Source organism: Astatotilapia calliptera, chromosome 3, assembly GCF_900246225.1.
Source record: "Astatotilapia calliptera chromosome 3, fAstCal1.2, whole genome shotgun sequence".
Taxonomy (NCBI): domain Eukaryota; kingdom Metazoa; phylum Chordata; class Actinopteri; order Cichliformes; family Cichlidae; genus Astatotilapia; species Astatotilapia calliptera.
In genome coordinates this window covers 40407011-40433334 of record NC_039304.1, presented here as the reverse complement: position 1 = coordinate 40433334, position 26324 = coordinate 40407011, and the positions used below count along the sequence as shown (strand labels likewise).

General features: G+C 41.5%; 1 long non-coding RNA gene across 1 annotated transcript in view; it reads right to left on the bottom strand.

Annotated features, from left to right (window-relative positions):
• The window catches only part of LOC113019560 (uncharacterized), a 38161-nt gene extending 12668 nt beyond the window's left edge, over positions 1-25493 (bottom strand). The window contains exons 1-2 of the long non-coding RNA XR_003272046.1: positions 25462-25493; positions 23923-24036 (exon numbers count right to left, since the gene is read on the bottom strand). This is a non-coding gene — a long non-coding RNA (uncharacterized LOC113019560). The remainder of the gene's footprint in view (positions 1-23922; positions 24037-25461) is intronic.
• Positions 25494-26324: the final 831 nt, after the last annotated feature.

Here is a 26324-nt window from a genome sequence, read left to right as displayed (position 1 = left end):
CACATATGGTCATATCACAAAGAATATGCATCTGCTTAAATCAAATTCAAGTCAAATGGTTAAAAAATAATTTCACACACAAAAAAAGAGCTACAAAATTCACCACACTGGGAAGGGTGAACTGGGTTGCCCGGCCCTGGCCACGAGGTGTCCCTTATTTATTTTTCAGGGAGTTGGCAACCCTAGCGTTAACAGTTCCTGTAATTCATGATTTAGAGCAGGGGTGGCACACTGACTTTAGATGGTGAACCACAATTATAGCTATAAATGGTACCATTAAACTTACTGTTATTCTTTGACACAGTGGTATGACCCAGTCTGTCTTTGCCTGTGATTGGCTGTATCATCCCACCCCTGTTTGCATGGAGATCAGCAGGACTGAAGATTCAGCTCCCACATACATTCGGGCCATTAATAACTGACATATGAAAGTGTATTAGGGGCCTGATGTGACCCGCTGGCTGTATGTTGGACAGCCCTGTATTAGACGCCAAGTCATGGCTGAACGGGCACAAACAGCGTCATGCATGCCCAGATTTGTTTCTCACTACTTTTTTTTGAAAAAAGAAAAAAAACAAACAAACCCACCCATGAGCTTCAGATTGTACATTTGAATCTGTGTCACAGTGTTACTATGGGGATGAAGGAGCTGCTCCGTGGCTGTAACAGTCACTGCTAAAGGAGCTCTCAGCTCCTCCACAGCCTCCTGCAGGGGGTGGAGGTACTGTCTATCATGGGGGACAAATAAAGCTTTAGAGTTGAACACCTCGCTTGCTATACACACAATATCTGTGAAAGTCGTATCATATGCACTTTACAATCACAGCGACATAGAATGTAGAATATGAGCCAACAGGCCACAGCACTGACTGTGCTCTAAAACAAAGTGCCATTAGAGCTGATTCAGAGCCAGAGCAGGCAGCTTTAACACTGACTCAGCTGCAGTGTGCCTGATATTTCTTTGTAACATAGCTTGAATGCTGCTTTATGTTTCCTTTGCTTTGTGTCTCTATTTGTAGCGTCGTGACTGTACGATAACTATCCTGTGATGAACCGTGAAACAGCAAGCGCCGTACGAAACACTCAAATACTTAGCCGTCCCTGTTAGCTTTACAACTCCTTTTTTGCTGAGCAGCTTCGCCAAGGAACATTGTGTTTGTTCTCAGTAAGTCATTTAAACGGTACTCTCTACAACCAACACACACACACACATGCAAAACAAACCAAAGAATCTATTTTCAAACCAAAGTGTTAATACTTTCTGTCTGTGTGTCGCTGCTGATTCTTAACACATGAGTGTTGTCAGAAGAAAATGACTCTGTTGCTATGGTAATCCCTGCATGAATGGATGTTTTTAGCCTTGTTTTTCTCTTATTTTTTTTTCTCTAACTGCATCATAATTTTCCCAAGTCTGAAAATTACACACGAGGACATAATTACCATCATGTATTAGTCTGAAGTTTAATTGCTGTCGGCAGTTTTTTTTAATGGAGAGAGAAAGAAAATCAACCAACACCCCAGAAAATTCTAAAGTGTTGACTTGTTTGTGAGCAAACCTGCAGACTGAGCAGGTCTTATGATGATGTCCCTCTGGATAAGTCACCGTCTGTTCTTTACTGTAGAAAAGCCTTTTTAAAAAGCTGCCTTATTCATGCATATTTGCTTGTGTGCAGCCTGACACAGTGTTATCTCTGGGATTTCCCTCAGGTCTGCAGAAAGTGTCCTTAAAGTTGAATATTGTGACAGTAACAGTGAGACTGAGCTGCTCCATCTGTTTCTGCTGCTGCTGACTTCGGCTCCTTAACCCTTTAAGACGTACCATAGAAGAAGTCCACCAGAGCTTATATTATATTTTTACATGCTGTAGTGCCATTATTGGGAGCATTTCAAGTTGATATACATTAATGCAGACATATTTTAATAATATGTCTGCATTAAGTGCATGGTAATTACATAAATTGCAAAAAAGTGCAATAAACTACAAAAAAATTTAAAATCGTTTTTGTTTTTTTAACATATATTTCTAGTTAGAGAAATTTAAGAGGCTTATCCCTCAAAACTGTAAATACAAAAAAGTTGCACAAAATAGTTTCCCACCACAGAAAATGTATTTTGAGTGTCTTCATAGTTTTATTTTTTAAATACACCAATTTTTATATACTGCAGGAAAAACGAAAATAAATATTATAATGCAAATTTGCAAAAAAAACCCCAGCATGTGCATCAAAATAAACTATTTCCAGCAGTGCAATATGAGTCCTCAGCATCCCAGAAATGACACAGAAAGTCATAAAGTCAAACATAACTTTTAAAAACACCAGTATAGGCTCATAAGGCCCTGATGACGTCACTTCCTGTTTCGGGCAGGTCATGGCGGACATGCGATAGTCCACGCTGATGGATGTAGGAAGTGTTACAAACAGCTGATCGGATCGGCAAAGCGTGTTTCTGGAATATTATGTTTTTGTTGCTGCAAGTGCTTTTTATGCTGTTTTTGCAAAGCTATATGTGGAAGGAAACTGTGACCTAGGACAAGCTGATGGCATAAGATGTAAGCACAACTCCTCCGGTTTCATATGCAAAAAAAATTATGGTGCTAGCTTCTGTGGTTGCAGTGCTACCGGGATTTAAAAATAGTTATGCAAAACGGAGCGTGCCCGCTCCGACCGGTTTTAAAGGGTTAAGCATCCTGATTTATCAGCACTGCAGGGACACAAATGTCACTGTTACAGAGACAGACATGCACACACAGCAGGAATGTGACTGAATATGGAATCACTAACAGGAAAAAAACTTTCAGCCTCAAACATGCAGTCAGGTGCTGCACTGGCCTAACGACTGATGTGAGCTGAGCTCAGGGAGAAGCAAAGGGTGGAGGCTCATTTCATATGTCTTTAAACTCAGCAGTGTGAAATCCAAAGAGACTGGCACATGACAGACAAAAGCATCAGTGCTGTCTGTTCCAGCATCATTTTATGGTTTGCTTTTATTTCTCAAGATGATGCAGGGAGCCTGGCTCAGGAGCTACTGTCATGTTGTAACCGTGTTCCTGTGACTGTACTGTGATAACTCTGTGACCATGTGATGGAATTACTGTTGATAGTGTTCTGTATTAAAGTGTTACTGCAGCCGACCTGTCTGTGTGTCACTGTCTGTTCCTCCAACCTGTGGACTGCAGTGTCTTCAGCAGCAGGTGTTTGCTGTTTGCACCATCTGCTCAGATATTCTTAAATTAAAAAAGTTCCAAAATTAAATTTAAAACTGTATCTCATTGTACAACTGTATAGTGACAATAATGGCAATTATTCTATTCTATTCTATTCTATTCTAAATTTAAACATCTTTATTTAATCTGTGCTTTCTACTCAACAATGCAGCTACATCGAATGTTAAATATGTTTTTATTCTCCTCAATTCAGAAACTATACTAAAATATGATGCGAACAAAATTGGAGCGCTGGTAAAATTGAGGGGGGCACCCTTGAGTGATCAACTCCTTTCCCCAACCCCCCAAGACTTTCAATGTGTAACTTGTAGGTAACAGTGAAGGGGTGAATGAGGTCACTGCAGCAGCCCCACCCACCAGCAATGTTCCCTCTAATTTTTCATGTGTCTGAGTGAACACACAAACTCCCTGAGCGATCCCTTGGACCACTGTGAGCGACATCAGACGTGTGCACTGTGGTCACGCCAGCATCAAATCCATCCAAGTTTCATGGTTTATTAAAATAATCAAATTACAGCATTTACATTTATGTTAGACTACTTTTAAACTGCTTTAGCCCACTTACAATGAAAATGTAAAAAAAAAATCTAGCCATTGGCCTGTGTAGTATGTTAACACTACTGGAAGTAAAAATGACTTGAACTCCAATTTCGAAAACACAACTTTCTTTTTCTTTTTTCTTTTCTTTTTTTATATATACAGCTCTGACTTGTATTATGCGTCTGTGGTCTGGGAGAGAGTCCTGTAACTCTCTGTCTGCAAAATACAGTATATAATGACCAATGTTGGGCAAATAATTATATAGTTACTCCTCAAAAAAGTAACTCAGTTTGGCAAACAACAAAGTTTTTTGCAGCTATTTTTTTTTAAATGCAGCCAATGCATTTTTAAATAAACATTTCAAACTATTTACAGAACAATCAGCTGTTCTGCATCAAATCTGATGCCACACAAATTATTTGTGCCACTCCAAAAAATAATTTCTGTCCACTGTGAGATAAAGGAGAACAACAGCCTGATACCTGCAGGCCTGACAACAGGAGATGTAGCACTGCTGTAACACCTGTAACGTTCAGCAGTCGCCTCATTGCTCTGACACACACAACAAATCTACTGACTACACTACACACTAACTACACAAGATTTGCGCTATACGTCTCAAATCTCTCACATCTCAAAGCACCGCCGTCACTCCTAAAATTTCCCCCCGTTTCTTAACAACTAGATGCCACGTTACCATATCATTTTTTGATTGGTCGACATGGTACTTTTTTGGACGAATAGGAAAGAGAGAGGGGGTGGGGGGGTTGTTTTTGCTCACAGGTGGAGAGCGCTTTCGAGGCTTTTTTCTTATAAAACGCAGTTTTTACCGTTTCTTCCCGCAGTAAATATAAACAACGATAGTATTCAGCAAGGAAACCAAACATTGCATTCTTTTTTTAAAATCACAACTCCGGTTTTACGTGGCCTATCAACACAATTTAAAAACTGGTATAAAGTCCACACTTTTTCCATCAATTGTTTCGTCTGTCCTGCTCACATCTCCAATGGTTGTCCACGTTGTCATTAACGTGGCTTCACTCCACATCAGCTCCGGTGTCGGCACATAAGGACGCTGTCATAGCCTGTCAACGACATCGATTGGCTGCGTATACGAATGTGAATCGCTGGACTATGGGATAACGTGGGATCGTTCTAATCCCATACGGGAGCAGCCAGTCACTTACTGACTAACACTGCAAAACAGAATTGTTGACGTATTCATTTTAATTTCAATTTAGGTTAGATTTTTTTTGTGTGCGCAACACAGATTTTCTGTGCGCAGAGACCGTGCCAGCAGTGCGCAATTGCGCACGTGCGCAGCTTAGAGGGAACATTGCTCACCAGCCTCTGCTGTTCGCGAGTACGGACTTTGTAAGTTCACACGGGAGTCCAGAATTCCACAGAAAGCAGCAGATCACTCTACAATTTCTATGGTGACAACACAGCTCCAGAGTTTTCACTGCCATCCCCTCTTAATTTAACTGTGCTTAATATTTGCAATAGAAATTACAAATGTAGTAGATTAAAAAATATATAATTAAAAAAGTATCTTAAGCACTTTGGCAAAAATCAATTTTACATATCATCAGTTTCATAATGTCTAATAAGCTTCAGCACAACCACTACATGACAGAAACGAGGCTAATGTCTCTATTAATAAAATAGTACACATGTATGTCTGAATAAAAACAAACAGGTGAGATGTTAGAACACTTTTATTTGTATTTTAGTAGACACTAAAACTTACAATACACAGCTGCTGGGGTTTGGAAGAGAATTGAACAAATGTTTAAAATATAATCGGATCATTTTTGGAGCAGCCTTCAGGATCTCCATGCATTAACATGCTGTTTTTGCTGAATTTAATTATTTGTCATCTTAGATGTAATTCTGATCCAGCTGTTTAAATAAGAACAGAACATTTTACATCAGGGGATATGATGGGTGTAATTCAAAATACAGTGACCACTCTCCAAGTAAGAATTCAAGCTTAACTTTAGTCTTCACCAAACCGATTTACTCAGGAACAAATAAAATTGCCATTGCCACTTTTGAGTTAGATTTAGCTGCACCAAGTTCACAGTAGCTGTGGACTCCACTTTATTGCTCGATAAAGTGGAGCGAGAACACATCTGGGAATTTTGAGCATACTTGGGCTTGGCTTGATGCGTACTTTGAATTGATGACTGATGACGTATCACAAGTCCACGAGAACAACTGAGACAATGCATCCATGATATGAGGTTAGTTATTAATATACTACTGCATATAGATACATTGTGAGGTTTTAAAAACCAAGCTTTAAAATGAGCAGTGATCATAAAAACCGAGAGAGGCCGACAGTGATCACTGACTTTTTTTAGGGACTTGTTGAGATTAAATAGAACAAGATACAAAGCATTAAAAAATGTTAAAAACACAACAGCCTTATTAAACGCAGAGTAATTTGGACCTGGAAGCAGGGTTCATACATCATCACTTAAAGACAGGATTGAGAAACAGCCTGAATTTACATGGGGGACCACATGACTTTAGTTGGGCCGGACCACTGAAACATCCTGTCACTGTGAAGGAGTCACATATTTAAGTGTTTTTCTATATGATGAAGAAAAAGCTCTGTGACAACAACAGAAACCTGTCAGCACGACTCCTTAAACTGTAAGAAATAAAATGATAGAGAAAGTTCTGATAGCTCATCAATCATCACAAAAAACTGAAATTTCTATAGTAGAAAGTGAAAAACAAACTTTTCTGTCTTCAATTGTTTATTGCTGAATGACTTTGTGTAGTATAAATGTTCATAAGGGAGGTTTGTATCTGCAGGAAAAGCTTTAAAACTATGATAATACAGTAAAAATCCAAAATGTCTGCTTGTGTTTGTCTGTGGTGACCAGCGGATCAAACAAGTTAAGAATGATAACTTATAATTGTAATTTGTAATTCTTACAGCTTTAAACGCACAGAAAGCCTGTGAGACTCGTTTAGACTCAGACTGAGCTGTTGCTCATACTTGCCAACCTTGAAGCCTCAGAATTAGGGAGACGTTCAAAAGGGGGGATTACATACACATATACAAAAAACTTGAATTTTACAGTGTTTATTTATTTAAAATTATTTATTTAAAGTAAGTTAAATGTCACTTTTATTACTGTCCAAATTCAGAGGCTGCATCGACCTAAGGACCCGGCCTTCGTGGTCTAAGTGGGCCAAGTCCTCCGAAAGGCGGGTAGGCCGTAAGTGAGCGACTGTGATGGTCTAGCGTTCAGAATTACGTCACGGGCTCTCTCAGTGGAGTGAAACTCTGCCGTCTGCTCCTTGCTATCTAAATATAACCGGACGCTGGCGTAAATTCTTGACCGTCTCACACTTCTGTTTAATCAGTTTTCTGTTTGACGTTTTTTTCAGCAGTGTCACAACCCTGGAGGAATCCTCCCGAGGGATTAATAAAGTTTTTATTTAATCTCATCTAATCTAATAACTTTAATCTCAGCAAAACCAATTTACTCAGGAACAAATAAAACACTGAAAAAGTCCAACAATAAAATTTTTAGGTTATCGAGTTACTTAAATATCATGTTTAACCTGAGTAGCGAAAGACCGCAGGGGTTTGAAAACGATGTGCCAGGAGTTTGCTATTCTTGCCGGCTCAGATATTTGAAGTTTATTCTCACCTGAAAATATGCTAAAAGTTTATTTTGTGACCCAGAAAGAGTAATAGGAGTAATCTTAAAACTAAATAGCTGCCGCCATTGTTGGAAACTGGAATTTGCTGGGTTTTGGTTCTGGGATATGGTTTTCATTTTTGTTGTCCGGGTGGAAAATCAGCAGAAATTCAGGAGAATGGTGGCTCTGGGAGATTTTCAGGAGGGGCACCTAAATTCGAGATTCTCCTGGAAAAGATTCAGGAGGGTTTGCATGTATGCTGTTGCTCTGTGTTACATGCTCACATTTCTGCATCTCTGCCATTCAAACACACTTTGTATTCACTTTGTTTGATCTAATATTCAATTATTAGTCGAACGCTGCTCATTTTACATTTTCCTGACACTCTTGTATTTAAATCGGCTTCCGTCTCTCTGTGTACCCGGCCTGTACCCAACCATGGTATGACAGTCTGTCTTTGCATGTGATTGGCTTTATGGTTCCACCCCTGTTTGCATGGAGATCAGCAGAGCTGAACATTCAGCTCCCACATTTGCTCAGGTCATTAATAACTGACATATAAAAGTGTATCAGGACCGGATGTGGCCCGCTGGCCATATGTTGGACATCCCTGCCTTAGATGCTAAGTCATGACTGAACGGGCACAAACAGCGTCATGCATGCCCAGACTTGTTTCTCACTACTTTTTGTGAAAAAAAGAAAAAACAAACAAACAAACAAACCCACTCATATGACTTTAGGAAGTCAGTTAGTATTTGTTCTACCTGCCAGCAGGTGAAAGTCATATCACATGAACGTGACAATCACAGCGACACACAATGATGTAGAACATGATAGTGATGTGCGATTTCCTTTCCGATCCAATACCAAGTAATATTCAGGGTGGTATCGACGATACTGATCCGATACCGATACTTTGTACAAAAGCTTATTTTATTCATTGTATCTTTTATTGTATCTCAAATTATAGCGTCATAGTGATTATAAGACATCAGATTACTTGTTCTTATCACTTAATAATGCAGAGTTCATCATATATAGAAATAAAAAAAAAACTGAAGTTATGCGCTATTTGAACACCTTGCCTGCCTGCAGCACTGAAGGACTCTGTGAGAGACGTCTGTCTCGCCCTAGCAGCACCTGACTCTCTCCTCCTCTTCAGTTCACCTCAACATATCCTCGTCATATTCTGTGATATGATTTACTCTGAGGTGTTTGACGAGGTTAGTGGTCTTGCCACATGTATCACAAACCACGTCATTTGTGGATGTAAAATGACTCCACGCTCAGCCATTGTTGTGAGTGCGCACGCAAAGGGTCTGCGACACATTTATACAGCCGTATTTCACACATGACTATGAAAGGCGGAAGAGGAAGTAGTTGCTTCCAATGTAGACAATCTGAATGTTATAGTTTCTTTCCACTGATAAACTACAAATATACCCTAAATTACTAAAATATTGATATTTTAATGTGAGAATCGATTCTAGAACATAAATGACTGGTATCGGAGGAATCGATATTTCAGGATCGATCCGCACATCACTAGAATATGAGCCAACAGGCCACGTGCTGACTGTGCTCTAAAACAACGTGCCATCATGATGATGGAAACATATGATTGCTATGATGAGGACGGGTTTCATAAAGCACTTATAAATATCATCCGTCCCCGTGTTTGAATTTAGCTTCAAAACTTTCAAAGAAAAGACTTTGTTTGTTCTCAGTAAGTGATTTAAAGGGTATCCTCTCAAACCCATTACTCTCTGTATCTGCGCTGCCAAACACACAAACACACACAAACACACAGACCGTCTCAAACAAACCAAAAATAAATCCATTAAAAAATATATATATTTCAGTATCTTCTGAGTCAAGAGGACTCTGTTACCATGGTGACTTCATGTTTTAATGGATGCACCAATGCTGGTAGCCCACTTATGCTTCTGTTTTGTTTCTTTTCCTCCAAGTCTGATTTGCTTTTTTTTTTTATAAAAGCAGCAGAAGCAGGAACAGCTTAAATCACAGAAGGGGGAATAATTATCTGATAAGTTACACACAATGAAGTCTTTTGTGTTATGTTTTTTTCATTTTAAAAGAGACAGAACATCAACAAAAGCATGAAGGCTGTGTATGAATTGTTTTCATGTCCCTGAGTGAGGTAAGTATTAGATGTGCTACAACCCAGCCAGAGGCAGTACGGTGGTGCAGTAATTAGCTCTGTTGCCTCACAGCAGGGTTTGAATCCCCCACCTGGCCTTCCTGTGTGGAGTCTGCATGTTCTCTCTGGGTTCTCTGTGTTTGGAGGCTTCCTCCCACAGTCCACAGATATGCAGTTAGTGGGGTTAGGTCACCTGGTGATTCTGCAGATGTCACTGCAAATGTTACCCTGTGATAAGCTGGTGACCTGGCCAGGGTGTACTCTGGCTCCAGATCCTTCAAGTTTGCCAGTGAACATCTAAAGCAGGAGTGTCAAACTTAAATGCTGTGGGTCACTGCTGGCTCTGTCATCTCATTGAAGGCCACTTTAGTGTTCAAGTACTAAAAAAACGAACTAACAAGAAAACACCCACAAATAACTCAGAAAATGTAGTGTTGGAAGTGTACTGTGGTCACATGAAACCAAAATCAAGATCTCTGCCATCAACCCGAGAAACGCTGACGTGACCCACAGAGCAGTGTCCCCACAGTCAGGCAGGGAGGAGGTAACATGATGCTCTGGGCTGTCGTTCTTTTTAAGGTGCAGGCCAACATCACACACTGAGAGGTCAGTGGACAGGAACATGCAGTGTGAAATCTGAGACGAGAACCTTGTTCTCTCAGCCAGAATACTGAACATGAGTCGTGGATCAGTCTCCAGACCTCAGTCATAGAAAACCTGTGGAGGAAGCTGAAGCTGGGAGGTGCACAGCAGAGAGTTTCTTTAAAGAGGAGAGAACCAAAGTTCCTGCAGAGAGGTGAACAATCCTGGTGACCAGTGTTGGTCAAGTTACTTGAAAAAAGTAATCAGTAAGTGTTAGATTTGTATTGTTTATTGTCATTTATGCTTAGAAATATCTACTCATATATGCTTAGAGTTGTATAATCAATGTCATGTTGGTAGAGGTTTGATCCTTAATAGTCTGCAAAGGCTTTGTGTGCATTCCAGAGTGTTCTGGCAGTCACACCAACATCCTGGGAGCATGGGAGAGGGCATACACATTATTGTTTTATGGTAGGATAAATGTAGCTATATCTGTTTTAGGCTAAGTGCCTTTTGTTTAAATGAACTGCTGGACTTCCAGACCAGCAGGTTTAGGGAAGTCTTTATGGGGTCACACACTGGACCCTCCCCACACACACACACACATTTACACAACGCACAGGCAAGGTACTCTTTGTGTGTATGTAGACGTCATATGTTAATGAACCTATGTATATTCATGTAACCTCAATAAAAGAGCAGTGTTACGGGGGAGTGGACGAGAGCGACTGGGGTCAAGCGAAGGAACGGCTCTTGTCGTGGTTCTCTCCCTCATGCATGAGTAACACAAAGAACTTTGCCTACTTGTGTCTTGTTTCTGCTGTGTAATAAATTGTCCTTAACGTTCCAGCGAATGGGTTTAAGCTACAAACCTATCAGTAACTAATTACTGATTACTTCCCCCCAAAAGTAAACCTGTTATTTTACTGATTACTTATTGTTGAAAGTAATTAGTTACTTAGTTACTTTTTAAAAACATAATTTACAACCTGAATAGGTAATAAAGTGATAGATCTTTCAGCCCAATTCTACTTTTTCTGCATGATCTATCATCCAAAATGTAATCAAATGGAAAAGTCTCTTTTTAAAACTTGTTTTATTAGTTTTAATCTTTTAACTTTATGAATCAAGCAAAAATTTAATTATATTCAACATTCTCTGACTGGAAGAAATTTGTTTAACATTTAAACCTATTTTCTGCACATTCCTGCACATGAAATAGGTTTTTCTGTTTACACTCAGTCTTTCACATGGATGCAAGTAAAACACAGCAGAAAATAAGAAAAATCAAAGGCTAGCGGTCCTGTTGCTCTATTTTCACCTGGATAGGAGGAGTGTGGTAGGCGGATGTTTGCCCTGGTGCAGGTGTGCCGCAGCGGTCAGCGGAAGAATCCGGGAGTTTCTCTGTGAATTTCACATTCCTGTGGCAGCGTACTCGGTGCTTGCACAGAAGTTTAGGGGTTTTATTCGCTGTAAAAAGAAGTTTTCTTCCCATGCTGTGAACAGCGGACGCTAATGTTTTTATCACTTTTAACAGAGAGTCAAAGTAAGGTCGGTACTTCCACACTTTAGACGCTGCACGCTCATACTCTGCACACAGCTGTTGTCATGAACGTCGCACTCGCTTACGTTTTTTTCTGCTCTGCTGTTCTCACTTAGTTTTAACTATGTATTAGTTGCCTTGGTGTATGATCGCCTGGCTTTACTGTCCATTCTTCCTCTATGATGCCTCACAATGTCTCTTCCTCCTCCTTCTGCATTTCCCACCCTCCACCATTAGCTGGATCCTCATCAGGTGATCTCAGCGGTCCCTGTAGACCATGGAAAAGGAGAGGGAGAAGAGCAGCTATTCAGGTAAAACTCAGGCTTTACTGGCGGCGAGCTTTGGCTGGTAAGCGATGTCGAGCGTGCGTTGTCTCCTGTGCTTTGAAAAGCTCCATGGAGGGGGACCAGTTTTCCACGACCCTGCTTGGATACGCTGGGCCCGGATCTTTGAGACCATGCTGCCTTAGGGGTTTTTTTCCAGACTCTTTTGCCACCTCGCTTTTTATTCCCTCAGTGAGTGGATTCTACGAGTATGACGGCTCAGACCCTGTATATCCATTAAAACATGAATTCACCATGGCAACAGACTCATCTTGACTCAGAAGCTACTGAAAACTTTTGTTCTTTACATTTTTTAAATGGATTTATTTTTGGTCTGTTTGAGACGGTCTGTGTGTGTGAGCATTGTTACAGACTTTAATGGACTGCTGGAGTCCACTTGGGAGGCGCTGTCACTTGGTGTTCGCTCGCTCTGTGGTAGAGTATCACTTCCTGTTCCTGCTCAAACACAGTGGTGTTTCTGAGTAGCTTATTTGCTTAGCAATTTAATTAACAACTTTTAAATACATTCTTCTTTCATAGTATAATCTTCACGTGCTTCATCCGAAGCACACTTTCTGTGTACTCACTACCTAATTTATAGCCAAAGTATTCACTCACTGTCTCTGTACTGTTTCGCTAGCTTAGCTTAGCTCGTAGCCGACTCGTTAGCACCATGGCTACTTCACCTGTCCCTCCTGCACTTTCTTGCTCATTGTGTCAGATGTTTAGTTACTCCTCTGCCTCCTTTAGCAGTAATGATATCTGTAACAAATGTAGCATATTTGCAGCGCTGGAGGCCAGGATTACTGAATTGGAGACTCGGCTTCGCACCCTTCATTCACCCGTAGCTAGCCAGGCCCCTGTAGCTGGTGCAGCCGAAAATAGCGTAGGCCCCGCTAGCTGTTCCCCGGCAGGTCCAAAGCAGCTGGGGAAACAGGGAGGCTGGGTGACGGTGAGGAGGAAGCATAGTCCTAAACAGAAGCCCCAGGTACACCACCAACCCGTTCATGTGTCTAACCGTTTTTCCCCACTCGGCGACACACCCGCCGGGGGTCAAACTCTGGTAATTGGCGATTCTGTTCTCAGACATGTGAAGCTAGAGACACCGGCAACCATAGTCAATTGTCTTCCAGGGGCCAGAGCAGGCGACATTGAAGGAAATTTAAAACTGCTGGCTAAGGGTAAACGTAAATTCAGTAAGATCATAATTCACGTCGGCAGTAATGACACCCCGGTTACGCCAATCGGAGGTCACTAAAATCAATATTGAATCGGTGTGCAACTTTGCCAAAACAATGTCGGACCAGTTTTCTCTGGTCCCCTCCCCAATCAGACCAGGAGTGACATGTTTAGCCACATGTTCTCCTTAAATTGCTGGCTGTCTGAGTGGTGTCCCAGAAACGATGTGGGCTTCATAGATAATTGGCAAACCTTCTGGAGGAAACCTGGTCTTGTTAGGAGAGACGGCATCCATCCCACTTTGGATGGAGCAGCTCTCATTTCTAGAAATATGGACAAATTTATTAAACCCCCCAAAATATGACTATCCAGAGTTGGGACCAGGAAGCAGAGTTGCAGTCTTACACGCCTCTCTGCAGCTTCTCTCCTCCTGCTACCCCCCCAAAAACCCATCTCCATAGAGACTGTGTCAGCTTCCAAAAAGACAAAAAACAAACTAAAAACCAGCAACAAACAGCTTAAACATAAACAATCACAAAGAAAGAATACAGTATCCACATCTGAACCAAAGAGTAAAACAGTGAAATGTGGATTATTAAATATTAGGTCTCTCTCCTCCAAGTCTGTTAGTACATGACTTAATAATTGATCAACAAATTGATTTACTCTGCCTTACAGAAACCTGGTTGCAGCAGGATGATTATGTTAGTTTAAATGAATCAACACCCCCGAGTCATTCTAACTACCAGAAATCTCGAAGCACAGGCCGAGGGGGCGGTGTGGCAGCAATTTTTCACACCAGCCTATTAATTAATGAAAGACCAAGACAGACTTTTAATTCATTTGAAAGCCTGATGCTTAACATTGTCCACCCCAGCTGTGAAACTCAGAAACCAGTCTTACTTGTTATTGTGACCCGTGGTAGGTACCCATTTAAAATAGGACAGAGCCGTAGGCGCACAGTCAGTTTAAAAGAGTTTAATTTTTAATACAAAATAAAAGAAACAGTGTAACAGCAGCACCTAAAAACAATTAAAAACGTTACCTTATTAAAAAACGATAAAACTGTACGATTGCCCGTGAGGCAGGACAAGCCCTGCGGAGAACAGTTTAAAAACAAATCGACATAGCACACAGGTTAAAAATGGACGGCAACTCACACATGACCCCAAATGGGTAAAACACTATAGAAAAAAAAAGGCAAATCTTCGGTGCCGTCTTCACTCGGGCCCCCCGCTGTGCATGCAAGAGCGGGGAGACAAAAAAGGATTTGTTTTCCCTGCAGCGCCTTCACCGCCTGCGAATCAATATCTGTGGTGCCTACTGATACAGAAAAAGTAAAACAAAAAACCAAAACCATCGACAGCCGCAGCAGTCAGTCTGTCGGCTTACACCAGTTTAAAACAAATTAAAACACACTGATGTGTCGGGTCCTTTGCCCGCAGCCAGAAATCCACCTGGCAAAGCAGCAGCTCGGTACTCTGTGAATAAAAGGCAGGAGATCACTAGCTGGACAATAAAACACAGGAATATTCCTCCACTGAATTGGTTTTGTTACCTGTCCACAAGTTCGTGTCACACCCTAATAAATGTGGGTCAGTGGCGATGAAGTCCACTATACCGTTCTCACGGGAGCAATGTTTCCCACCTACAAGGGTGCAAATAACTGTAAACCTCTGCCAACAGCCAGAGCTCAAGTGGTACATTTTTGTGTAACCTGCCGTTCTAACAGAAGTTTAGGGGAGGACGCGTATCAGACTTTCATAGTTAAGAAACACCAACTTGCCCAACTCGGACCAAGCACTCGCAGCTTCAGGTTTGCAAAGGAATACCCAATTGCCCACACCTGCGCTTATGAAAGGAGCGAAGACCAGCTCCGCCCACCAGGGGCGGTCCCAAATCTCCAGGTCTCACCTGTCACATTATCATCTATCGTCCACCTGGGCCTTACACAGAGTTTCTGTCTGATTTCTCAGACTTTATATCTAATTTAGTTCTGAGCTCAGATAAAATAATTATTGTCGGTGATTTTAACATCCATGTAGATGCTAAAAATGACAGCCTCAACATGGCATTTAATCTGTTATTAGACTCAGTTGGTTTCTCTCAAAACGTAAAAGAACCCACCCACCACTTTAATCACACTCTAGATCTTGTTTTAACATATGGCATCGAACCTGAACATTTAACAGTGTTTCCTGAAAACCCTCTCCTGTCTGATCATTTCCTGATAACATTTACTTTTACAATAATTGATTACACAGCGGTGAAGAGTAGACTTTATCAAAATAGATGTCTTTCTGAAAGCACTGTAACTAAGTTTAAGAATATAATCCACCCACTGTTATCATCTCCAATGCCCTGTACCAACACAGAGCAGAGCAGCTATCTGAACGCTACCCCAACAGAGGTCGATTTTCTTGTTAATAATTTCACCTCCTCACTACGTACGACTCTGGATACTGTAGCTCCTGTGAAAACTAAGGCCTCAAATCAGAAGTACCTGACTCCGTGGTATAATTCTCAAACACGTACCCTAAAGCAGATGACTCGTAATCTGGAGAGGAAATGGCGTGTCACAAATCTAGAGGATCATCATTTAGCCTGGAGAAATAGTTTGCTGCTTTATAAGAAAGCCCTCCGCAAAGCCAGAACATCTTACTATTCATCACTGATTGAAGAAAATAAGAACAACCCCAGGTTTCTCTTCAGCACTGTAGCCAGGCTGACAAAAAGTCAGAGCTCTTTTGAGCCAACCATCCCTTTAACGTTAACTAGTAATGACTTCATGAACTTCTTCACAAATAAAATTTTTATCATTAGAGAAAAAATTACCAATAATCATCCCACAGATGTAATATTATCTACAGTTACTCTTAGTACCATTGATGTTAAGTTAGACTCTTTTTCTCCAATTGATCTTTCTGAGTTAACTTCAATAATTACTTCCTCCAAACCATCAACGTGTCTTTTAGACCGTATTCCTACAAAACTGCTCAAAGAAGTCCTGCCATTAATTAATTCTTCGATCTTAAATATGATCAACCTATCTCTAATAATCGGCTATGTACCACAGGCCTTCAAGCTGGCTGTAGTTAAACCTTTACTCAAAAAGCCATCTCTAGACCCAGCAGTCTTAGCTAATTATAGGCCAATCTCCAACCTTCCTTTCATATCAAAAATCCTTGAAAGAGTAGTTGTCAAACAGCTAACAGATCATCTGCAGAGGAATGGTTTATTTGAAGAGTTTCAGTCAGGTTTCAGAGCTCAGCACAGCACAGAAACAGCTTTAGTGAAGGTTACAAATGATCTTCTTATGGCCTCTGACAGTGGACTCATCTCTGTGCTTGTCCTGCTAGACCTCAGTGCAGCGTTCGATACTGTTGACCATAATATTCTATTAGAGCGATTAGAACATGCTGTAGGTATTACAGGTACTGCGGTGCAGTGGTTTGTATCATATCTATCTAATAGACTCCAGTTTGTGCATGTAAATGGAGAGTCCTCTTCACACACTGAGGTTAATTATGGAGTTCCACGGGGTTCAGTGCTAGGACCAATTCTGTTTACATTATACATGCTTCCCTTAGGCAGCATCATTAGAAGACATAGCATACATTTTCACTGCTATGCAGATGACACCCAGCTCTATCTGTCCATGAAGCCAGATAACACACACCAATTAGTTAAACTGCAGGAATGTCTTAAAGACATAAAGACCTGGATGGCCGCTAACTTTCTGCTTCTTAATTCAGATAAAACTGAGGTTATTGTACTCGGCCCTGAAAATCTTAGAAATATGGTATCTAACCAGATTCTTACTCTGGATGGCATTACCTTGGCCTCCAGTAACGCGGTGAGGAACCTTGGAGTCATTTTTGACCAGGACATGTCCTTCAACGCACATATTAAACAAATATGTAAGACTGCTTTCTTCCATTTGCGCAACATCTCTAAAATTAGAAATATCCTGTCTCAGAGTGATGCTGAAAAACTAGTTCATGCATTTATTACTTCCAGGCTGGACGACTGTAATTCATTATTATCAGGATGTCCAAAAAACTCACTGAAAAGCTTTCAGCTAATCCAAAATGCTGCAGCAAGAGTCCTGACAGGGACTAGAAAGAGAGAGCATATTTCTCCTGTTTTGGCTTCCCTTCATTGGCTTCCTGTTAAATCCAGAATTGAATTCAAAATCCTGCTCCTCACATACAAGGTCTTAAATAATCAGGCCCCATCTTATCTTAATGACCTTGTAGTACCATATCACCCTATTAGAGCGCTCCGCTCTTGCTCTGCAGGCCTACTTGTTGTTCCTAGAGTATTTAAAAGTAGAATGGGAGGGAGAGCCTTCAGTTTTCAGGCCCCTCTTCTGTGGAACCAGCTTCCAGTTTGGATTCAGGAGACAGACACTATCTCTACTTTTAAGATTAGGCTTAAAACTTTCCTTTTTGCTAAAGCATATAGTTAGGGCTGGACCAGGTGACCCTGAATCCTCCCTTAGTTATGCTGCAATAGATGTAGGCTGCCGGGGGATTCCCATGATGCATTGAGTTTTTCCTTTCCAGTCACCTTTCTCACTCACTATGTATTAATAGACCTCTCTGCATTGAATCATATCTGTTATTAACCTCTGTCTCTCTTCCACAGCATGTCTTTATCCTGTCTTCCTTCTCTCACCCCAACCGGTCGCAGCAGATGGCCGCCCCTCCCTGAGCCTGGTTCTGGTTTCTTCCTTTTAAAAGGGAGTTTTTCCTTCCCACTGTCGCCAAAGTGCTTGCTCATAGGGGGTCATATGATTGTTGGGTTTTTCTCTGTATCTATGAAGCGCCTTGAGGCGACTTTTGTTGTGATTTGGCGCTATATAAATAAAATTGAATTGAATTGAATGGATTTGAGAGGATACAGCTTGAATCTCTTACTGAGAACAAACAAGAAGGCCATTTAAAAAGGGAAAGACCATCTCTGAATGGGGGATCCATGTGTGTGTCTGTGTGTGTGTGTGTGTGTGTGTGTGTGTGGGAGGGTGGGTGTATTGCGTTGCTTATATTGTTGAGATTTACATTGCTGTGCTTGAGAGTCACCATCTACCTGAACCAAATTCCTTGTATGTGTCTGCGCATATACATGGCCAATAAACACGATTCTGATTCTGATTCTGGTCTTTGATCAGCGATCATAACAGTTCATGTTAATGATCATGAGCTGAGCTCAAGGGCTAAGTAATCGTGTAAACACATGTCTGTGACATCGTGTGTGTGTGTGTGCGTGTGTGCGTGCGTGTGTGTGTGTGTGTGTGTGCGTGTGTGCACTGCACAGTGTGACTGTGGGGATGAAGGAGCTCCCCTGTGGCTGTAACAGTCACTGCCCTACAGCTGTGTTGGACAGTATTTGTTCTACCTGCCAGCAGGTGAAAGTCGTATCATATGGACGTGACAATCACAGCGACACACAATGATGTAGAATATGAGCCAACAGGCCACGTGCTGACTGTGCTCTAAAACAACGTGCCATCATGATGATGGAAACATATGATTGCTACGATGAGGACGGGTTTCATAAAGCACTTATAAATATCATCCGTCCCCGTGTCTGAATTTAGCTTCAAAACTTTCAAAGAAAAGACTTTGTTTGTTCTCAGTAAGTGATTTAAACGGTATCCTCGCAAACCCATTAGTCACACACACACACACACACACACACACACACACACACACACACACACACACACACACACACACACACACACACACAGACCGTCTCAAACAAACCATAAATAAATCCATTAAAAACAAATTTCAGTATCTTCTGAGTCAAGAGGACTCTGTTGCCATGGTGAATCATGTTTTAATGGAGACACCAATGCTGGTAGCCCACTTATGCTTCTGTTTTGTTTCTTTTCCTCCAAGTCTGATTTGCTTTTTTTTTTTTATAAAAGCAGCAGAAGCAGGAACAGCTTAAATCACAGAAGGGGGAATAATTATCTGATAAGTTACACACAATGAAGTCTTTTGTGTTATGTTTTTTTCATTTTAAAAGAGACAGAACATCAACAAAAGCATGAAGGCTGTGTATGAATTGTTTTCATGTCCCTGAGTGAGGTAAGTATTAGATGTGCTACAACCCAGCCAGAGGCAGTACGGTGGTGCAGTAATTAGCTCTGTTGCCTCACAGCAGGGTTTGAATCCCCCACCTGGCCTTCCTGTGTGGAGTCTGCATGTTCTCTCTGGGTTCTCTGTGTTTGGAGGCTTCCTCCCACAGTCCACAGACATGCAGTTAGTGGGGTTAGGTCACCCGGTGATTCTGCAGGTGTCACTGCAAATGTTACCCTGTGATAAGCTGGTGACCTGGCCAGGGTGTACTCTGGCTCCAGCCTCCTGTAACCCTGAGCTGGATAAGCAGAAGAAAATGCATAGATCTCCCACAGAGTCAAACCAAGTACAGATACTCCTGATCTCAGCTCAGGTGTGGATGAAGCACACCTGTCCACAGAATCACACCGATCACTGCTCTGCTAACGTCTTACAATAACACACTTACAACAACACACTTACAATAACACACTTATTTATTTATGTGAAAAGGTTGCACTCTGGATTCTTTGCACATCATGTCCTACCTGGATTTTGCACTCACCCCACTCATAATCATTGATATTTCATATTTTCTAATTGTATTCTGTATCCATGGGCAGATGAATCGACATGTATATAACATATATACTAAAATAAATAAATAACATATATTCTATTTCTGCCACTGTGTTGTTTCTCGCACTGCAACCGATTCTTGATTCATGTCTGTGTGTCACTGTCTGTTCCTCCAACCTCTGGGCTGCAGCGTCTTCAGCACTAGCTGTTTCTCAGTAAGTGTCTTATTGTGATGTGGACTAGAACACACACACTGTGTGTAAGAGCTCCACAAAGCTACAGTGAAGTGTCTTAGTGCTGCTTTTCTCCTTATATTACTTTTATATTCCTTTTTTGCTCATAGAGCTCCTTATAAATGAATGTCCACTGTTCAAGTGAGGCACTCAGCAGTGTGAGGTTCAGAAACCCAGCTGTGGGTCTGATTCAAACAGTGCTTATTATAGATGCAGCCAGTAATCAGCTACCCTCTGCTCCATCACCACATCTGTTGAAGCTCCAGCAGCAGCTGAAGCAGGAAAACCTCCACCTGCCTGTGCATAAATGAAGCAGTTCTAACTGCAGCGATGCTCCACTGACTCTGATTTGTAGTGGAGGATTTTCCTGTTTCCTGTTTATTCAGGAGGAAGAGAAGATGTGTTTGTCTTTGCTCTTCTTCTCAGGAGCCAACAAAAGCCCAGCTCCATTCCTGATATGCTGGCCTTCAGTGAAAACTGCAACACTAAATGTTTTTACAGTGTCAGCATCCTCTAGAGCAGGGCTGTCAAACATAAGGCTCGGGGGCCAGAATTGGCCTGTCAAGGACTGTGATTTTCCCGCTGGACAGCTTTGGATCATAACGGGCTGCATATGTGGAAAATCAGTTTGAGAGAAAAGATAAGGACAGAAAGCTGAGAGGGGCACGAACAGACCAACAACAAAGTCAACAACAAAGACGAAAGCACGATCAGATATCTCCTGCACCGAGACGCGGACCCAACAGCTGGATGCGAAGACAGAACATGTGAGAAGAGGGAGCTTAAACAAAAACGTCTTAAACTTTTATATTGTGTATATTTAACTTCAGCTGTGCTCTCAGACAGGGGCGGAGCGTGGGGGTGGCTTACTGGGCTTAAGCCCGGGTTGTTTTGTCAGAAGCCCGGGGTATTTTGGAGTGCAATTTTTTCATAGTTAGATGCCTGGCTGACAACTGTATAAAACAAAAAGTACACACAATATTCGAAGCACATAGTGCACACTGTGGGAATTTACGACTGTGCGTGAATCCCCCCCTGATATTGGTATGATCCAAGCTCAGGCACTAAGCGACTGAGCGAGGGGGCGGGGCAGCTGCTGCCTGTGTGCACTGTTGGAGAAACGGAGCCAGCCATACTAAGGAGAGCTTAAGTTTGAGCAGGTACCAAAGCAAATCATTCGTACCGTACAAATAATGTAAATATGACGGTGCATCACGAAAGATTGATATCAAACTGATCACTTGACCAATATTACGTTACTTGTTCTTCAAGTGAATCAACAAATGGCGAAATGAAAAGCCGAACAAATGCTATTTTTTTAGAGTCTTAGCTTACGTGTGTTTATTTCATATTTTCAGTTCTTACCCTCCCCGACTAAATCGGTTTCAGTTATGTACTGAAATATAAGAATGGACATTAGAGGGTTCTTTCAAAGAAAAAACTCAGGTAAATGTTATTTTATATATTATGCTTTGTATGTTGTTCAGTATATTTCTATGCAAAACAAGAGGGATTTCAGTACACAGCAGGATATTCACATTTGTAACCAGATATTTACACTTTAGGGAGAAAACATAAAACATTTTTACTGCACAACATCAATTTAGAGTAAACTTTTGTTTTAGATAAATATTGAAATATCTTTTGAATTAGTTAAATGTCACAATAACGAGAGACACAGCTTTCTGTTTTTTATCACTTTCATCAAATTTAGGAGTACATGTACACTAAGTTTATTGTTAATTAATAAGAAAACTCCAGACGATTCCATTCTGAGCTGAAGAAGCTTCTGATAGGTTAATAGAGTCCATGTGAGTAAATTGGTGGCACAGCTGTGGATGCATATAAGGCAAAACACAGAGCCTGTTTCTGTGACATGGAAAAATCAAGAGATGTCAACCAAAACACCAGGAAAAGAACTGTGGAGCTCCATAAGTGTGGCTCAATTTTGAATACAATTTGGTGCCATTTACAATTAAGAAATACAGACAGTTTCTCTCTTTACTCTTAAATTTAACAAATGTGTTTTTATATTTATCAATCTAAAAAAATAACATTTAGTCTGATTTGATGTTACAATTAAAAAGTGTTTGTGTTTTTATCTGAAGAGTTTGTAAATATCTGTATATTTGATGATTGTCAGCACAAAGAGGGAGAGAGAGGAGCAGAGAGGGAGAGAGAGGAGCAGAGAGGGAGATGGAGAATGAGGACAGAACAGAGATGAACAAGAGCAGGTGAGACACACATGTTAGTCAAATGGTCGTTTGCCAAAAGTATCACCGTATCATAGGTACTCATGTATCTCGTGTTTCTTTTTAGGTTTGTTATTTTTCAAATTCTATATTTATTAAGTTATGCAGGCTTGTTTGCACAACAAGGCTAAATAATTATATAAACCTTTCTCAATCTAAATATTGTACTTTGGTAGAATTAAAAAATAAGTGTAGTGCAGGTCTATGATGATTTTTAGTGCTACTATCATCTAGTTCTGATTCTGGTTCTGTCTTGGTTAAGTCCCAAGTAGTCCTGATTTTGAACTGTTGTAGTCCTGTTTTAATTCTGGATCAGTTCTTGGTCTGGTTGAATTGGGGTTTAGTCCTCGTGTCTTGATACAGCCCTGATTTTGTTCTGCCTTGCTGCTTAATTAAAAAACTAGTTTAAGGTGTTCTGCACATGTGATATATATTTTTCCCTATATGAAGTCATTCTTTTTTTAACAAAACTCAAAACAGAGCCAATTAATCTTTCAGTCATTTCTACCCCCCCCCCCCCCCCAAGGGAAAAAAAATCCCACATGCATACTATCCTTTTGGGCTAAGCCCCGGGTGTTTCAAATGTCTGGCTCCGCCTCTGCTCTCAGACAGACTGTGGAGCGGCTCCCAGCAGAACTGGGCCACTAACGTCACCTTCATGTCCCGTGTCCATGGGAGCTCTTCAACACCACCTGGTAAAAAACTATATAGGACCAGTGACTGTAATAAAGACCCCACCACTGTGTGTGGACACAAACCAGTATCTTTGGCAGTGAGGACAGGACGAGTAAACTATCTAAATACTGCAGATTTAATGAGGCTGTGCTAAATGATGAGGTCACTAAACAGGAAGTACAGAAAGATTTAACAGAATGGGTTTTATCACATGATGATGCCACAGTCAATCTGTCTATCCTGTGGGAGGGGCCTAGAGTAGGCATGAGTATTACACCCATTTCCTCCAGACTGAGAAAACAAAGCTGATCCAGAGAAACGAGAGACAGAGCAACAGCAGCCACACAGTCACGTCATTAAAGGACACGTTGACGATATATCCACATCAAAGCACACACACACTGGGATAACAAACAGGAAAATGATGGAAGAGGTGGAAGGCGGAGCAAGTCTCCAGTTTCACTAATCACAGTCCATCAGGACTGGTCATAAAATGAAACGCTCACATCGTGACAAGACGTCAACATGACAAAACTATACCACAGCCATGTTTCTGCTTGCTGTCAGAAGACAAGGACGATCCCATGAAACAGGAAGGATTTAACTATTCTGTGACATCAACGACAGCAGAGGCTGAAACACGTCCTAGCCTTCAAAATCACAGATCCCCACGGGTACACTCCAATCACTGCACCTCCACAGTGCAGCTGGAAGTGTGTACGAGTGTTCAAACACCCCACAGGGATCTGTGATTACTCTGACAGAATATGAATCGTGATACAGACATTTTTCTTTCTCTCTGGTGGAGGTTGGGTGACGTTCTTTACTGCCCTACAGCTGTGTTGGACAGAAACAACCACAGGTTTACCTTACTGAAGGTCACCATGCTCACCTGTGATCAGCGTGGGAGGAGTTTCAGGCCTTCAGACAGACGCTGCAGGTCCAGTGCTGCACCGACGTTTTTGGCTCCCGAGTCATGGGGACAGCAAAAGATTTGTCAAATGATCTGCAGGAGAAGAAAGCTGAACTTTATTAACCAGGAAAAAGATGTAGAACCACTAGATGTCAGTAAAGAGCTGCTCCTCGGCCCCATCACCGTGTGCTTGCATGCTGTAACTTCTACATCAGGTTCTAGTGCACAACAATGAACCTGCGTTCATGAACACTGAACTGAAGTGTAACACCTGAACCTGTCCAGCCGTTCTCAGTCTTTGTGTCTCCACGTCTCTGCTGGATGGACTCACCCACTGAAGCCAGGACTCAGCGTGGAGCTGGGTGTGGAAAATGTCCTGTATCATCATCATATGACACACTGGGCTCCACAGAGGCTGGCACCGGTGACACGGGTAAGCTCATGGTCACTGGGAGGCTGAGAGTGGAGTCAGTGTTGCTGTGGTTTGTCTATGTGTGGAGATGAAACACACCAGTGCTGTGTGTGCTGTTCCTCCTCACATCTGTTTGACCTCTGTCACCATGAGCTGACCTCTGCTCCTCCTGCCATCTCTCACTGAACTAACTTTGTTAAATGGAAATAAATCGTGTCCACAAAATGTTTCCTTACTAGGTGAAGGAGGTTTTATTTAAACCGATGCTTTGATTTTATTGTGAAAAACCTCCTTGAAACACGTCCGAGTGGTACAGTCTGTGGATTTTCCCGCAAACGTTGCTCTCATGCTTCCACACAGCTGTCACACAGACACATTACCAACTTCATGTCCAAACAAAGCTCCCAGATTTATACTTTTCCACGTCCACGTCCATAAATGTGAGTCTTCAAATGAAAAGCGGCACTTCCTGTTTTCATGGAAGAAATGTAAAACCACATGGAAGCTTTAAAAGTTAATGTTTGCGGTGCTGTTGACGTCTCATCTTCAGTCTGGCATGTTTTATACTCATGTACGTCTTGTTTGCGTTTCTGTTATGATGTCATCATTTCCCTTGTTGTCATTCATGAATATTAATCCTGTTTTCTGTATCTGATTTGATTGTTTATCAGAAGCTGAGTACAGCTCAGGTGATCATCCACCATGTTTCCTCCAGCCTATGATCAGACTGGTGCTCCACCTGGTGGTGAAGATGCTGCTCAGCTGTTGCCATGGAAACAAAAATGGCTACGTATCATTTTGTGAGATTCAGTCATTTTAACGTGTTTAAAGGGCGAGAGATGCTGAGATCAAAAATGTGTCGCTATGGTTTCAATAAACATTTAAATAAATTCAGCAGAAAATGAGATGATTATGGTGACTCCGCTCCAGTGTTTCTAACATGGAGCAAAGACTGTGGTCACGTGACGCTGATACGGATCAGCAGAACAGACAGATGGAGGATAGAAAGAGTATAGATGGATAAAGGATGCAGGAAGGATGGAGGAAGGATGGAGGAAGGATGCACGAAGGATGCACGAAGGATGGAGGTATATTGTATGGAGTACCTTATTGGGAGAGATCAGCTCAAAGTGCTTCCGTAGAGGGAAACCCCTTCTCCTGTCGGCAGGCTCCATGGTAACGAGCTCTACGTCACAGATTAAACTCCAACATGAACACTGACACGAGCGTTTTGCGGGGATCCAATCTTCTTTATATATGTTTGTAAATCACGGAGACACTACAGCTACACAGTGCTGTGTTTGAGCCTCCACACACGTGACTTACCGGGACGTGGTCAGGTGACAGCAGCTGCGGGTGAATTTTCCTTGCGCTTCTACACTGAGGTTTACGGTAGCGCATCTCTTTCACTGATTGATCCTCCGATCAAAGAAAAAAATAATTTATGTTTGTGGTAATGACTAAACATGTGATAATTATATTTATTATATTGCACCGTTTAAGATAAAGGCTGTGTGTGTGTCTGTGTGTGTGTTCTTGTTTGTGAGAGAGAGCGACAGAGGTACCATTGTGCACAAGTGCAGAAAAACATGGTCATACATGCAGCTTCAGTAAGTTTGCAGTATTTTTAATATAGATTTGGTTGCTCTAATGTAAAAGGTAAACAACATGAGAGTGAATATACAACATAACTTTATTGATAGAAGATGAGAGGCAATAGCTGTGATGATTTGGTGCTCTATAAATCAAATTCAATTGAATGAATGGTAAACAACTATCTACACCTCAGCCAGGGGTGGGCAAATCCAGGCCTTGAGGGACGGTGTCCTGCAGGTTTTATGTGTGTCCTTGATTAAACACAGATGATTTAAATGGCTAAATGACCTCTTCAACATTTCTTGAAGTTCTCCAGAGGCCTGGGAATGAACTAATCATGTGATTCAGGTGTGTTGACCCAGGTTAAGATCTA